This window comes from Acinonyx jubatus, chromosome D2, assembly GCF_027475565.1.
Source record: "Acinonyx jubatus isolate Ajub_Pintada_27869175 chromosome D2, VMU_Ajub_asm_v1.0, whole genome shotgun sequence".
NCBI lineage: Eukaryota > Metazoa > Chordata > Mammalia > Carnivora > Felidae > Acinonyx > Acinonyx jubatus.
The window spans coordinates 1,895,405-1,908,054 of NC_069393.1; the positions used below are offsets into that span (position 1 = coordinate 1,895,405).

The window sequence follows — 12,650 nt, forward strand, 5'->3', positions numbered from 1 at the left end:
TACCCCACTCCTCTCCAGAGATCTGCTGGAGTGATACGTCATGACATCTCCTGGTGACAGTTGACACAAATTGAGAAGAAGCACGGACCAGAGTGGACCATCCACCGTGGGTGGGGAGTGGGTTATGAATCTGGGCACACTGCTATATCCCTTGCCCACGTGGATCAAAAGCTTTCTTCTCTCTTTTGTCTCTCTCCCCAGAATTTACTAACTGCTTGGAAGGCGGCTGGGGTCAAGTCAACTTTTGCCGACACCCTGGGGAAAGACCATGCAGACACTGCATACCCTGAGACTTTTCTGACCCAACTCATTTGTGTCTGTCTTTGCACAGGTTAGAACTGCACTGTCACCCAGTGGTTCTCCCAGGCCAGCCCCTTCCCATTTTCCGTCACAGACATTTCCCCCATACATCTCTTACAGGGCTCATCTTATCTTGGAGCCTGCTTTTCAGAGGGCCAAAGCTGACAGCCCTAGAATACCCCATATTCTGGTCTTGTCCGTGTGCTTTTCTGTGGTGCCATGAATCTTGTCTCTCTCCCCTCTGGCTTTTCCTATTGATGGAGGTTAGCTCTAGAGGTTTGTTTAGATTCCGATTTAAATTTGGGGAGCTGTGGGAGCAGGCTCCTTCACAGGTGGTGCTGTGTACTTTCTCCTGCGTCCTAGAAAGAAGATCCCAGAGTCCTCATGGCAGAGACCCACTGAACCGCCTAGTTCCTGACCCTCCCCAGGGCCAATTTGTTCAGTCTCCCTACATCATGGTGGTGGGTTCTCCCAGCATCCTTCCAATATGTACAACTACCACTTCCTTCTATGTTTTCTTCCAGACATAGTTTTTGTTTTTCTGTTTCCATTTATAATCCATTTGAAGTTAATGTTCATATACGGTGTGAGGTAAGGGTCAAGACAGTTGTTTTTTTGTTTTTTGTTTTTTTTTTCCCAAATGGATATTCTTGCAGCACTTGTTGAAAAGTCTGTCCTTTCTGCATTAAATTATTTTGGCATATTTGCCCCCAAAATTCAAGTATATATGTCTGAGGCTATTTTTGGACTTCTCATTGCTTAATTATCCTTATGCTAATTCCACACTATCTTGATGCTGTAGATTTACAGTTAAGTCTCGAAATCAGACTAAGTCCTCTAACTTTGTTCTTCTCAAAATTGTTTTGGTTATTCTAGGTCATTTGAATGTCCATATACATATAGAATTGGCTTGTCGATTTCTACACAGAAACAATCACAACAATAAGAAAAAAACCTGCCAGGATTTCATTTGGATAGCATTGAATCTGTAGATATAGATCAATTTGGAAAGAACTAATATCTTAACAATATTGAATTTTCTGAAGAATTAACATAGTATATTTCATTATTTAGTTAGGTATTTTTAAATTTCAGCAATGTTTTGTAGGTTTTAGTGTATATACCTTGCACATATTTAATTATAATTCTGTGTTTTTTGATAATCTTGTAAATGACATTTAAATTTTTATTTTCCAATTTATTGCTAGTATATAGAAATACAATTGATTTTTGTATATTTACCTTCTTTGCTGTGATATTTCCAAATCTGCCTGCATATTTTTTCTGGTAGATTTTCTGGTGATTCCTTAGGCGTCCACATGTATATCCTACGTGTATGGTCATGTCAACAGCAAATAAATAGAACTTTACTTTTTTCAATTTCATGCCATTTATTTATATCTCTTGTCCTACGGAGCTGGCTAGGACTGCCAACAAAATGTTGAATGGAAGTGGTGAGAGTAGATATCCTTGCTTATTCCTAATCTTAGGGGAAAATCATTCAGCCTTTCTCAAATATGTTAGCTGTATGATTTCCATAGGTGCCCTTTATCAGGTTGAGAAAGTTCCTTTTTATTTCTCGTCTGCTGAGAACTTTTCTCATGATTGGGTGTTGACTTTTGTCAAATACTTTTCCTGCAGAGTCTGAAGCAGGCTCCAGGCCCTGAGCTGTCAGCACAGAGCCCGATGCCGGGTCAAACTCATGAACCGCGAGATCATGACCTGAGCTGAAGTCAGACGCTTAACTGACGTAGCCATCCAGGCGCCCCTTGAGTCACTTTTAGTAGGTTGTGTCTTTCAGTGAAGCAGTCCATTCCATTTAACTTATATGATTTGGCATTAGATTGTTTACAATAATCTTTTCTTGTCCTTTTAATATTCAAAGGATCTATAGTGATGTCCCTTTTTCATTCCTGATATTACTAGTTTGTGCTTCATTGCATGTGTGTGTAAATGAGGTGTCTCTCTTTTTAAATTAGCCTATCCAGCACTTTATCAATTTTACTAATTGTTTTCAAAGACCTAGATTTTGAAATATCAACTATTTCGCTGTTGCTGGACCGTTTTCTGTTTAATTGATTTCTGCTCTTTATTATTTCCCTCTTTTGCTTAAGTTGTTCTTCTAGTTTCTTATGGTAAAAGCCTAGAGAATTAACTTTTTAGATCTTTCTTCTTTTCTAATGTAAGCATTTAAGCTATAATTTTCCCTCTAAGCACTACTTTAGCTGAGTATCACTGATTTTGATATGCCGTATTTTCAGTTCATAATGTTTTCTAATTTTTCCTTGTGATTTCTTCTTTGGCCCATGAATTATTTTAAAATATAATATTTAATATCTAAATATGTGAAGGTTTTCCAGACATCTTCCAGCTCTGATTCTCTGATTTAATGCGTTTCAATCAGAGACCATACTCTGGATGAGGTCAATCCTAATTTTATTGAGACTTATATGACCCAGCACGTATTGTATCTTGGTGAATTTTTCACCTACCCTTGAAAAAAAATTGTAATCTGTGGTTGCTGGGGACAGTGTTCTACAAATGTCAATTATGTTAAATTGATTCGTGATGTTCTCTTATATCCTCACTGATGTTCCATCTCCTGGTTCTATCAATTACTGAAAGCGTTGTAACCTCAAACTCTACGTGTTAATTTGTCTATTTCTCTTTTTGCTTTTTTCATTTTGTTTCACGTATTTTGAAACTCTGTTGTTGGCTGCATACAGCTAAAGAACGCTATGTGCTCTTTATTGATAAAGCCCCCCCGTAATGATAAAATGTACTTTTTACGCCCTGACAATATTCATGGTACTAAGTCTAATTGGTCGGACAAAAATACATCCACTTCAGCTTTACTGGTGATTAGCAGCTACCTGGGAGATTCTTTTCTGTCCTTTTACTTCTAGTTCATCTGTGTCTTTGTATTAGAGTGCATTTCTTGTAGACACCGTCTAGTTGGGACTTGCTTTTTTATCCAGTCTAAAAATTTTGCTTTTTTAAAAAAAAATTTTTTTAAGTTTTATTTATTTTGAGAGAGAGAGAGTGAGAGAGAGAGAGAGAGAGAGCACAAGCAGGGGAGGAGCAGAGAGGGAGAGAGAGAGAATCCCAAGCAGGAGCCCAATGCCGGGCTCGAACTCAGGCACCGTGAGTGAGATCATGACCTGAGCTGAAACCAAGAGTTGGATGCTTAACTGACTGAGCCACCAGGTGCCCCCAATTTTTGCTTTTTAACTGGAGTTCTTAGGCCACTTGCATGATTATCAATTATTATCAATTGTAACATAATTATCAATACAGTTGTGCATACATCTACCGTCTTGTTATATGTTTTCTATTTGTTCCATTTGTTCGGTTTCTATTTTTCCTCTCTTCCCGCTTTCTGATACGTTTTAGCATTCCACTTTGCTTCCACAATTTATTATCTACGCGTCTGTCCTTTCATTTTCAGCAGTTTCTATGTGGTTTACACTGTGCACGTTTAACTTCTCAGTCTTACTTTAAATAATATGACATCACTTTATGTATAATGTAAGCTCTTTACAGCAGTATATTTCTGTTTCTCCCTGTCATCTCTTCAATTATTGTCACACATTTTACTTCTACGTGTTATAAATGTCACAATCCATTGTTATTATTTTTGCTTTAAACAACGATCTTCCTAAAAGTTTTTAAATCTGAAAAAAAAAAGGCTTTTACCCGCCTATTTACTTTTTTCTGTACTCTTCCTTTCTTTGTGCAGATTCGAACTTCTAAGTATCATTTTCCTTTACTCCAAATAACTTTAATATTTCTTGTAATGCAGGCCAGCTGGTGATAGATTTTCTCAGTGTGTGTGTGTGTATAAAGTACTTCGCCTTCAATTTTAAAGGACTTTTTTTTGCTGGTTGTTAAATTCTAGGTCAATAACTCTATTTTTCTTTTCAGTGCTTTAAAGATGTTGCTCCATTTACTCAAGCTTGGGAGAAGCCTTTTTTTTTTCTTCTGGCTGTTTTTTGGTTTTTTTTTGTTTGTTTTTGTGTTTTTGTTTTACAAATGTTCTCTTTCTTACTGATTTTCAGTTATTTGGGGCATGGTGTGTGTGTGTGTGTGTGTGTGTGTGTGTGTGTGTCCTACCCGGGGCTTAATGAACTTCTTGAATCTGTGGGTTTATAGTTTTTATCAATTTGGGAAATTTTGGCCATTATTTCTTCAAATATTTTTTCCGTCCCTCTCGTCTCCTTCTGGGATTTTGATTACTTATAACTGGATCACTTAGGATCTTCCCACATGACTGCAGTTCATTTTCCCCCTATCGTTTTGCTTCATTTTGGATAGAATCTACTGCTGTCTCCCCATTCATTTATTTCTGCAGTGTATCATCCAATTTCATTCTACTCCAGTGAAATTTTCATTTCAGGGAGTTTCATCTCAGTTCTGTTCCTCTCTTCTTTACGTTTTACCGTACATCCTCGAGGATAAGGATCATATTTATTAATAGTGGCTTGGAAATCCTGTCTCCTGCTTCCATCATCTGTCGTTTCTGGGTTGGTCTATTGACTGGTTGTTCTTCTGTGTAGGAGTCCGATTTCCCTGCTTATTTGTATGTCTAGTAATTTTTTGATTGCTGGCTGAACAGTGTGAATTTGGGGTTTACTGCTAGATTTGGTAGCATTCCCATAGAGTTCTAGTTGGACATATTCTGGTGGGCAGCTAAGTTATTTGTGAATTGGTTTGATCCTTTCACGTCTTGTTTTAGAACTCCTTCAGGGAAGATTTGGAGCATCCTTTATTCTAAGGCTAATTTAGCCCTGTCTCTAGTGCAAGCTTCTTCTAGGATCTCTGGTGAGGGCCCCACAGACTCAACTTGGCCTATACTCTACCTGGAGGGAAGCTGACTGATTCCTGGCCTCATGTGAACTCGGGGAGGCCATTCTTGCCTACCTTTCACTCCACACATGCACAGGTTGGCCAAAGAGGCCAAAGAGGCCTTTTTGTTTTGTTTTCTTAAGTTTATTTGAGAGAGTGAGTGAGAGCGTGAGCACGTGCACGAGCGGGGAAGGGCCAGAGAGACAGGGAGAGAGAGAGAGAGAGAGAGAGAGAGAGAGAGAGAATCCCAAGCAGGCTCCACACTATCACTGTGGAGCCTGACACGGGGTTCAATCTCACAAACCACGAGATCATGGCCTGAACCAATAATTGAGAGTCAGACACTTTACCAACTGAGCCGCCCAGGTGCCCCATGGCTTTTGCCAGAGACTTAAGGGAGCCCCAGTGCAGACCTCTGGAGATCTTACTCTCTGGAACTTTGCCTTTTCAATTCTAGCCCTCTTGGCCTCCCCAGTCTCATTCTCTTCATTTCAGGAAGATAGCCAGTCTCTGTCCAGATCCCCCCTCGCTGGGCTGCAGTCCAGAAACTGTCTCCAACATACCCAAGGGGAATCCTAAGGCATGCTTCTGGAGCTTCGTCTCTGCACAGTTCTCTCCTGCAAATTCCAGCCATCTGTTCCCCCCGCCCCCGGCCCCCAACTCTTTCTCTTCAGCTGGGTGAGACTTCTGCAACGTGGTCTAGAAAACGCCTCAAGGTAGAAAGCCAGGACAATCCCAAGGTTTACTCCCCTTGCTTTCCTTCTTTGGGGATCACAGTCCTGCAATGCCTGCTGTCCAGTCCACACACAGTTTGTCACCTATTGTCTCCAGTGTTCTAGTGGTTTACAACAAGGGGGTTAAGTCTCATCTGGATTACTTTATCCTGGCTAGAAGCAGAAATCTCGTTTACTTCTCAGTGGTTTTCAACCATAACATTGTGGGGTCGTATGTTCCGTCGGCCTCCTCCAGGAGAATGTAAGCCCCATGAGGGTAGCAACTGTGTTACTGAATGCACAGTGCCCAACACCGGGCTGCAACACGGTAAGACCTATGAAGCAAACGATGGATTATTGTAACCCTGGGGCTAGGTGTTGGCCCGAATCGGCGGAGGGAGACACGATGCGGGGGTGCAGGGAGGAAAGGGGCACAGAGAGAACTGCCAGGGCCCATGTGGTTGCCAGACTTGCATTTGGATCTCATTTCCAGCCAGGACCATTCCCACATGCTTACTTGGACCCGGACATCTTTCACCATACGAGACTGGCAAAAAAAAAAAAAAAAAAAGGAAAGTTGGTTCTGTGTTAAAGCAGCAGGCTGTGTTTTCCACACGTTCTGTAACATAGAAAATTTTTAAATAATTTTTAGAGACCCTCACACATATTACTGTCTATGGTTTTATTGCCTAACGAGTCCTTGGTGGGCATAAACTTCAGATGGCTGTGGTAAAGGCAGCCAAGTGACAGAATCATCTTCTCTGCAGTGTCCTCCCAATGTCACACAGCCCGTGTGTGACTTCTGTCTCCCGAGGACCAGGGCGTCAGGTACCACTAAACTCCTGCCCTCACTCTCCTCCCAATCTGCTCAGTGGCCCCCGGCTGGTGTTACAGAAGCATCTGGATTAATCCAGGAGGCTTTATAGGTGTTGGCTGATGTGCAACTTCAGTTGCACCAAATGCAACCAGAGACGAGCCACAAAAGAGCTAACCAATGCTGGCCACGGGCCACCTCTGACCTAACCCACCAGCTGAACAAATGAGTCTCTTGTCTGAAGTGAGAGATCAGAACAGACCTCGATTATGAGAGATAGCAAATTTCACGCAAGCAGGCACTTATGGCATGCGATCGCCACTGGTGCACTCCAGATCTGCTGTCTTTCTCTCTCTCTCTCTCTCTTTTTAAGTATTTATTTTCTGAGAGCGAGCGACGGAGTATGAGCTGGGGAGGGGCAGAGAGAGAGGGCGACACAGAATCTGAGGCAGATTCCAGGCTCCGAGCTGTCAGCACAGAGCCCGGCATGGGGCTTAAACCCGCAAACCCGTGAGATCATGACCTGAGCCGAAGTCAACCGCTCAGCCAAAGGAGCCACCCAGGTGCCCCGATCTGCTGTATTTCTTTCTGCTGCCCTAGTTCCCACCTCCCATCCTCCCACAGGCAACCAATCCATTTAACTCTCTCTCCGTGTGTGCTTTGCTGAGAGAAATCCTACGTTTTCAGGTAGGAGTTTCCTCAATACGTTGCTTTACGGTTAGTAGTTTGAAACTTTTATGCAAGAAGAAGTTTTCCCTGGGGTGCCTGGGTGGCTCAGTCGGTTGAGTGTCCGACTTCAGCTCGGGTCACGATCTCACGGTCCGTGAGTTCGAGCCCCGCGTCGGGCTCTGTGCTGACAGCTCGGAGCCTGGAGCCGGCTTTGGATTCTGTGTCTCCCTCTCTCTCTGCCCCTCCCCTGCTCATGCTCTCTGTCTCAAAAATAAATAAAAACATTGAACAAAAAAAGTCTTCCTTGCTCTGGGTCACAAGGCACTTCTTCCCTCTCTTAGCCTTACCCCTTTATCTTTTATCCTTTGGTCTTGAATCCAAATGGAGCCCATCTTCTTCTTTTTTTAAATTTTTTCTTAATGTTTATTTATTTTAAAGGGTTTTTTTTTAATGTTTATTTATTTTTTAGAGAGACACAGACAGAACATGAGCAGGGGAGCGGGGGGGAGAGGGAGACACAGTATCCGAAGCAGGTTCCAGGCTCCGAGCTGTCAGCACAGAGCCCGACGCGGGGCTCGAACTCACGGACCATGAGATCATGACCTGAGCCGAAGCCAGAAGCCCAACCGATGGAGCCACCGAGGCGCCCCAATATTTCTTTCTTTTTGAGAGAAAGAGAGCACAAGCAGGGGAGGGGCAGAGAGAGAGAGAGACGGAGACGCAGAATCCGACGTAGGAGCCCATCTTCCATACAGCGTTGGGTAAGAATCTGTGTTCACATCTGTCCCTGGCGTGAGCCCCCCTCCTGCCAGTCTGTGGTGCCACTTTGACCCTCAATGGAGGTCTCATATACACACGACTTTGTCCCGAGCTCCCTACCCTATTTCACTGATCTGATCACCTATCCTCAAACCAATACCCACAAACAACATTTCGATGGCCTTCTAACGTGTTCCTAAGTGACACAGCAAGTCCCCTCCTCTTATACCTCAGCGAGCTATCATTTCTCCATCCACGACTTTGTGCCAATTTGTCAAATTTCTCAAAATATCCAACCATGATTTTGGTTCACGTTGTGCTAACTCTTACAAAATGATTTGGAGGGAATGAACGTTTTGATATCACTACATTAGCCCACCCGGGATCATTCAGATCTTTTTTCTACGTCTTCTGTCTCCTTTTCACCGTTTGAAAGAAGTTTTTGTATACCTGTTGAAGTTGATTCCTGGGTACTTTATGTGTTTGACGGCCATCAGGAGTTGGTATGTTTCTACTTAAGTTTCTAGTTGGTATTGCCACTCTAGACGCAGAAGTTGATCTCCTATCCAGGGCTGCTCACTCGTTCGCTGCCTGACTTTGGATTCAGAATCACTGAGGAAACACCCCCCAAGGTGTTTCCCTCTTGGTATCGAGGCACCTGCAAGGCTGATAAGTTCATCAGGAAATTGCATATGAGCACAGGCTCAGACCGGAGAAAATGCTGGAAAAGCACCATGAATACCCCCACCCCAACAGAGGATATCATTGTCCCCCCAGATTCAACATCTTCCTCCTGCCTCCACAATGCATCCAGGTATATTCTGCCTCTACGTTGATGGCTCCTTCCGGCAGAGAAACTTTATACATACGTGTATGTAATACAGGGATATTAGTATCACATACTGAACTATCGTAAGCTGTCAAACCTACGAGCCCAGGAGTTATTCTGCCTCCTCTCACAATGCGTCCACACGACAATCCAAATGCTTGCGGGTCTCAGAACCTTCACCACAGTCAGCAAGTCAGCAAGTACAGTCACTTGCTGGAATCTTGGGCCCCCGAGGCAACAAGGCCCCACAGTGCAGGATCGTAAGGCAGAAGTCTGTCGGCCTGGATCACCATTTTCCTGAGAGGTATTAGTTTTAAAAGTTTTTTTGATCTGGAAAATTGACATCTAAAAATTCCCTTCCGGGGCACCTGGGGGGCTCAGTCGGTTGAGCATCCGACTTCGGCTCGGGTCACGATCTCACGGTTCATGGGTTCGAGTCCCGTGCCGGGCTCTGTGCTGATGGCTCGGAGCCTGGAGCCTGCTTCGGATTCTGGGTCTCCCTCTGTCTCTGCCCCGTCCCCGCTCATGCTGTGTCTCTCTCTGCCTTAAAAATAAATAAAAACATTAAAAAAAATTTTTTTTTTTAATTCCCTTCCATCTGTAGTTGGTAACTTACCACCTGCACTTTAACGGATGCAATAGGATTCATCGGCCATGCTTAATCTTGTTATTTTTTCCAAGGAAAATCCATTTCAACCAGATTCAAGGTAAAAGCTTTCTGGGAGATACCATCTGCTCTTCAGTCAGTCATTGGATGCGATAAGCTCGTCTCTGGGAACCCCTGCCTTGGCTTCCTGGTCACCTGGGGGCTACACAGGAGCCCTCCCTCCGGGGTCCGGTCTACCCTTCAGCTACGGGCCTGTGCACCTCGGCCACCGCCGCCCACCAACCTGCAGGGGGCGTGCGTCAAGCCCGTGCCCGGTGGGCTTCTTGAAGCCCACGCTTGCTTAACTAGCACCAACCCTCTCTTCTCTGTGCGCAACAGCAGTCATCCGGAGGGGCTTCCTGACTCGAGTAGAGCCCCCAAACAGACACACCTCACATATTTTAAATGGCTTTATTAAAGGCTATTAATATAAAATACAACCAAGTTACAAGTCGTAAGAATTCTTCATTTTTTGGAAAACGTGTATCAAAGAAAGGGAGGCGCGAAGAAAGGGAGGGGGGCTCTGACATCCACGTGGGGTCCGGCGCGCGGCGAGGGCTGGGCGACAGACCCCAGCTGTCCCCAAGTGGACAGCACCCCCAAACCCAGAGAGCGGGGTGGGGACCCTCCCCTCCCCCCCAAGGGGAAGAACGGAAACTGGTTTCTGACTTCCTGGGGGAGAGTTTATGAAACACAGTCACCCGAAGCAAGACGCTAAATCCTTGAGCTAAATCCCAGGTGCGCAGAAGGGGGAGCGGGGGACACCCCAAAACCAAATACAGGCTTCAGTTGAAAAGTGTGTCTTTTTAAAATAATACATATAAACGTCTGGTTCTAGGAACTTCATCCTGACACAGGGGGGTGGGGAGGATGTGGCCAATCTAAGAGCTGAATTTTTCCTTACTGACCATCTTTACACAGACCGCCCGGGGTTACAACCAGGATCCGCAGGTCAGGCGGGATGGGGATTCACCAGCCTGTGTCCTCCGGGCCCCTTCACGTCTCCTTCTCAGAAGCGGAGCAAAGTCACACGGCTTGAGGATTTCCTAAGTTGTGACTTTACATTTCATCTCAGGAGGCTGCCCCATCATGAAACATTACGCCCTGTCGTAAGAGATAACTAAACACTCGGGGTAGCGGGTCCCGGGCGGCACCGGGTGACGCAGAGGCTTTCAACAACCCCCTGCGTCCCCGCAGCCCCCTGGGGTGGGGGGCGGGGGGGGCGTGAAAGGAATAACCAGGCTTTAGGAGAAAGTCAGAAAGGCCTCAGAATTGTCTCGCAAGAGAAAAGACACATCACTGTGGGCTAACTGTCCCCAGGTGCAGTTCCTCCCTGGCCACATCAGCGTCAACGAATACAAACTCACACCTGGACATCTCTCTCTCTCTCTCTCTCTCTCTCTCTTTTTTAAGGAACCCTGTTTTCAAGCGCGGGCTCTAAAACAGTGCACTGCCCTCCAGGCTGGAAGTGGAGGCAGGTGGGAAGCCCGGCTCTGAGGCTCAGTGGCTGACTCGAGGGGCTGGCACCCCGGCTGGGATTTCTAAGTTCCCTTTTCCGTCCCCGCCACGTTCTGAGCCTTTTTTTCCCCTTGGACGTTGCAACTATCCTCAAATGGTACAAGAAGAAATCTGTATTTGCCATAATGCAGCCAGTCACCCATGTAGGAAGGTCACATCCACAACCCCAAGGGGCCAAATGAGGTTCAGGGACATAATGCGATTGGCAGAAACCCAGCCAAAAGTTGGCCAGGCCGCAGCTTTGGCAGGAATCTTCCTGGGGAAAATAAGGCGCCACGTGCTTTACCCTAGATGCTGTGGAAACCACTTAAGGATGTCGTATGAGACAGAAACGCATTTTTAAAAAGACACACCTTGGTACTGAAACCGGGCGCTCACTCGCAGGACTCACAGGGGTTAAGGCTTCAGGTGAGGAGAACACAGTGAGAGGCAACGTGTAGATCACGCTCGGGCATGTCCAGCAGGGGGCGCAGCTCGGGGCCAACGGGCAGGGCGCTGGCTTCCCAGGGTAAGGGCCACTCTCCTCCTCACCCTGCCCCACCCACGCCTGGGGCATGGGCTACCTTGCCCAGGCAGCCTGGGGGCCACCTCCATCTGAACCGCAGCGGGCAGCAGTCTGGCTCCAAGAGACACCGTGGATAGGACCGCAAGGGGTCTCCAGGGGGCGCTGCTGGGGCGCTGCAGAGACGACTCCTTCTGCTGGTGGTCAGGGATGGCAGAGAGATCCATCAGGAGAGTCTAAGCAGTCCTTGGGATGAAGGACGTCCACCGCCCCTGCCAGCCTCCCGCTGGAAGGTTCTACTGCAACCGATCAGAAGGGCTCTGTCCTCCAACACCTGCCACCTGCCCTTCATTCCTGCAGATGCCCCGGACCCGGGAACACCCACTGGGGCCACAGGAGGAGCAAAGAACCTCCAAACGGAAACCAGTACATGCCCAAGAAGAAATGGAGCCTCACAACCTCTAACTCTACATACAAAATAATGACAAGTTAATACAAAACTTTTAAACATGCAACTCTTCTTAAACGACGACGAACAGCTCGAGTACGGATCAGGGCGGCTTGAAGACCATCTCTGCTATGTGCCAACAGTGGGGTTCCTGGAAATGACGTGAGGGTAGAGCGTGGCACACGATGCAAGGGGCGTGGCGTCAGGGAGCCCTGGGCATCCGGGAATGCTGGGTGGGGAGGAATCTTCCCGCGGTCACGGCCAGCCCGGCACACTGAGGCCGCCACAGCCGAGGGCATCACCGACAGCCACCCAGCAAAGCGCACGCCGCTCATTTCAAAAGGGGAGAGGCTAAAGGAGAAAGAGACGGAAATCGCTTTTATGGTTTTGGGGACACGATGAGAAAACTCTTTCTCCGGGGAGGGGGGAAAACGGGGTGGAATTGGGAACAGAGGCTTTATTCACGAGACCTACTCAATGCCTTAACGGTCGTTTAAAAATTCCAAATGTAAAACTTCTGTTTATCAAATCACTGAAAATAGCATATATATCTGGCCTTACCAAAAAAGAGAAAAATCTGGAAATCTGGACAAGGCGATATTTACCA

The 12,650-nt window shown here is 46.0% G+C and overlaps 1 protein-coding gene across 1 annotated transcript in view; it reads right to left on the reverse strand.

Annotated features, from left to right (window-relative positions):
- Positions 1–10,783: 10,783 nt before the first annotated feature.
- Positions 10,784–12,650, reverse strand: part of CD2H1orf198 (chromosome D2 C1orf198 homolog) — a 29,859-nt gene continuing 27,992 nt past the window's right edge. Inside the window, exon 5 of the mRNA XM_053206884.1 lies at positions 10,784–12,394. The gene's annotated coding sequence lies outside the window, so the exon portion shown is untranslated. The remainder of the gene's footprint in view (positions 12,395–12,650) is intronic.